The following is a 4,351-nucleotide window of genomic DNA, read 5'->3' as shown; positions in this document are numbered from 1 at the left end:
GTTGTTTCAAAGCCAAGGACGTGGAAGGAGCAGGCAAAGTGGAGAAGGAGAATTATGCTGGGGTAAGTCATTTTCCTTCCTAAAACGCTGGAGGAAGAAATATATGTAAGGAGTGGACGGGAGGAACTGGCAAATGGAGATATTCAATTACGATGAAATACTGGGAGATCTGTATTAATCAACGCCCCCTTCAAGGGGGTTGATTGATACCTGTGCAGTTATTAATGAAAATTATATTTATAGTTTCCACCATCTTGTCATAGATTCATCATACGGTAGAGCCGAAAGGAATCTAGAGATCAAAGTTGACCCCTTACTCTGATACAAACGGAAGACTGGCGTCCAGGGAAATTAAGTAACAATGATAACAGATAGCACTGAGTGGAGAGCTTCCCGCGTTTGAAACCCTGTCCACCTCTGCTTTCCAACCCTTACGTGGACCTGCCTAGGAAAGCAGCATTATCCCAGCTACGGAAGCAGCGCTATCCCATTTTACAGATGAGAAAACCGAGTCTGGCAGGCTACGTCACCTGGACAAAGTCGCCCAACTAGCGAATGCCACGTCAGGGCCTTGAACCTGACTCTAAAGCCCATGTTCTCTCTGTGTCTCTAAAAGGGAAAGAAAATCAAGGAGGCCCTACCCCGGACTGACAGCTGGGGACGAACCTGCGTGGAGAACTCCAGTCCCTTAGCTCCCCAGCAGGGCTTTCCTGCGTCCCCACGGGGGCCCAGCATTTTTCCTTGTCGCCTGGGGCTCGCTGGCCGGCCACCTCATGCACGTGCAGCTCGCAGAATTAACAATTACATCGGGGCCCTCAGCCCGCGTTGGTCGGGATTCCCAGACTTCAGCCTCTGCCACCATTTGGCCACGATTCACATATAGAAAGTTATTTCCTTTTTTAGCCAGTCAGTGCTCTTGGCTGCGGCAGCGTCCACGGCCGGGTTCTCGCTGGCCAGACAGCAGGCTCTGGTGTTTCATCGATGTCAGATCATAATGAGAGCAAAGGACCCAGAAATAGTTAGGTGGAGGGACCCGTGGTTCCTGAGAAAGCGGGATTGGAACCCTGCCTGCATCACGCTCTAGTGATGTGATCTTAGGCAAGTCACTTGACCTCTCAATTTCTTCCTCAGCTGGAAAAAAAAGGGAACGTTTACTCGTGGAGATTAAACACTGTGTGGACATGTGGCGTCACCTAGAACAGTACCTGGCACACAGTAGGTGCTCAGTGTTCGTTCTCCGTTTTTCTTTTCTGACCTTTCCAGAAAAAAAAAAAAAAAAAAGTCTTCTCAAATATAATCCAACTAGCCAACTTGATGCAGAATTGGATGGTACAGCAGTCTGGTTAGAGTGACATAGCAAGGACCCCCACGAGGCCCCAGGAGGGGCAGGGGGACTCTCAGGGTCCTGGGAAGGGTATTAATCTGTCGACTGGTTATTTCATTAGGCAGGAGGATGCCGGGGCGAAGAGGAAGGGGCCGCGGGGTTCCGGCCAGGTGAGGCCCCTCTCGTGCTCGTAATCGGCCCAGCCTGCCCCGAACTTGCTTTCACTCAAGCTTTGAGCACGAACATGGACTCCTTGTGAGTCCGTGATCACACGTGAGCTTCGCGTGTGATTCCCGCCCTCTGAATCTAACCACCAGATCTGAAGCCGAGCCCACAATGGCAGGTTCGAGACCGGCTCGGCTCTACCTGGGAGAGAAATAGGAAGCTGCCTACTCTGTGACCCGAGGGGAAGGGGCTTCCCCTCCCCCAACCACCGCTGCCCTCTCCGGAAGTTCTGAATCGTGAGATGCCAGGTTCGATGAAAATTCTAGAAGCCCCGTGAACAAGGGCCTCGTAAAAGAGGCTCTTTCCAGTTTTGACTGTTTTGTTCTGACGAGGCAGACCTGAGCCTGCGTTCATTTGTGGGCAGAAGCAAGCGGATGAGCTGGATGGTTGCTAAGGCCCTTCCAGCTCCAAGCTAAAACATCTGGGGAGTGTGTGTCTCACCCACTTGTGATAGCATGGCAAGTTAGTGGCAAAGCCGAGAAACAAATCTAGATTTCCTGAGTTCCGGCTTAGAGGTCAGCAGAAGTAGTTCCAGAAAAAAAAAAAAAAAGATCTATGATCATAAGACCAAGCAAAACTTTCTCAGAATTACATGTCACGGCGAGGACCTCCTGGAAAGGTCCTTGCATCAAATGAGATGCAATTCGAAGAGGCTGGGGCCGAGGACCAGATGATGTGGATTCACCCTATTTTTGTATTGTTCGTTGAGTACTTAGTCTGTGACAGCCATTTTAAAGACATCATTTTATTTAATCCTTATGACACTTACAAGGAAGGTATTTACTAATCTCTTTGGAAGACACAGAAACTGAAGATCAGAGACATTAAATAAGTCGCCCACGGGTCACACAGTTGAACGTCTAACCCAAATGTGACTGAATGCCCAGGCTCTCCCTTGTATCCCACCCCTGGACGCAAATCTTCTGCGCTATTTCAGTACCTCTGATTCTGACACCTCCAAAGGGAGTGAATTGTTTGAAGGCTGGATTTTTCTTGCCCGCGATTTGCTAATATGTCAGAAACAACCGATTCACAAAGCGGCATCAAGCTGTCATTTGCCAGGAGCTAGCAGCTCCTGACTAGGAAAAGGAAGGCAGTTTCTTCTCTAGGAAACTCGAAGCTTTCCAGCAAAAACGAGCATCTCTCCCCTTCGGTCAGCTCAATCCTCGAGCCTACGCGGAGGCCAGTTCCCACGCAAGCTGCGGGGATCTCCTGTGGGTGGGGTCTTCCCTGGGGCAGGGGACAAAGCCTAGGCAGGTGCAGGTCTCGTAGCTCCTGCCCTGACTGACCCACACGGGCTCCCTGTCCCGTTTTAACAGGCTGGGCTCAGACGTGGGGTCAGCCAAGGATCCGAGAGGTGGACTGTGGCAGACGTGCTGGCTGCTAATGCCCAGAACCGTCCCCTGCACGTGCCCCGCCCACCAGCGGAGATGGTGAGGAGCGAGTGGGCAGGTGGGTGTCACTGCCACAAAATGGGATTGTAGAGATGCTTAAGCGGGAGAAGCGGGAAGGCTTGAGGGTTGACAGAGGCTCAGAAACCACGGCCGAGTGGAGGAGCCCTGGGCGGGCGTGAGCAGGGTGGGCTCCCGACTGTCTGGCCCTGACTGTGTCACCTCCAGCAAGTCACTTCCCTGTCCTACGCCTCGTTTTCCTTATTAGTCAAAGAAGAGGTTGGCTGGCAATCTAAGAGACCTTTCCAGTCCTAGTGGCCTTGGCCTTTGGGCCAGTACGAGGAGAGGGGACAGGAACAGGGCAGCTGGGGGACAGGAACGAGGACCAGTTTCAGAGCCCAGCAAGGGCATCTCGGGGGCTCCACGGCAGTGGCAGGGCAGGGCCACCTGCTTGTGGCAGTGCCGCGGCCCTTGGGGCGTCACAGGTCTGGGTGAGGGGGTTCCCGGGGTGCCGGGTCAGAAGCCAGGGAGCACACCTCCCAGGATCCTCCACCGTGCTCATGGCGGTCACTGCCGGAGGGAAAAGCTTGGAGGGCCGGGGCGGGGGGGGGGGGTGGGCGGGCTCCGCACAGCTCTGCCGCCCTGGGGAGCCTGGCAGGAAGGTGGCGAGTTCACAGCTGTCCCCAGAGAGTGGTGAATCAGGGTCTGGACTGGGCTGCGGCTCGGGAGGCAGTGGGGGGAAGGGATGGAGGCCGCTTGGCCGGCTGACGTAAAAGTCAGGCTCGGATGCCCCTAAATACCGGCTCATGCCCCCAGCCGTGAGGTCACCCCTTGGGCAAATGGAAGCTCCACGGCTCCGCACGCGGGCCTTGGGCTCTCTCTGTCCAGTGTGGCCGGTTCCTCCCGGGTCCGTGCCCCCACGTCCCGTGCTCCTCCAGCGCCCTTCCTTCTCAGCCCCGGGGTGCTGGAGCTCGTTCAGGAAGCGGCCCTGTGAGATGCTGGGGGGTTAGGAGCCAGGGGAGCCTCCGCGGGGAGAAAACTGGGAGAGAAAACTGGACGGAGGCGCGGTGAGCCCGGCAAAGCCTGGTGCCCGCTTCCTTTCTGCAGTGACTGAGTTGCGTCTGAGCCTAGGGCATCGCAGCCTCGCACGATGTAGCTGCTGAACGAAACCAGAGCGGTCCCCCTCCTTCAGACCCCTCGCGTTACAGCCGAGGAAACTGAGGCCCAGAGGGGGAGGCGTCCGGCCCAGGGTCACACAGCCACTCGGCGCCCCAGATCCCAAGTCCTGCCCCCGGGTCCGGGTCCGGGTTCCTGTGCCACGTGCTCAGGAGAGAGGTCAAGGGACTGACAGGAACCCGGCCGCCCTGCAGCCTTCGCCCTCGCCCTGCGCCCAGGACCTAAGGGACCGTCC

Source organism: Pteropus vampyrus, unplaced genomic scaffold (assembly GCF_000151845.1).
Source record: "Pteropus vampyrus isolate Shadow unplaced genomic scaffold, Pvam_2.0 Scaffold6, whole genome shotgun sequence".
NCBI lineage: Eukaryota > Metazoa > Chordata > Mammalia > Chiroptera > Pteropodidae > Pteropus > Pteropus vampyrus.
This window is presented reverse-complemented; position numbering follows the sequence as displayed.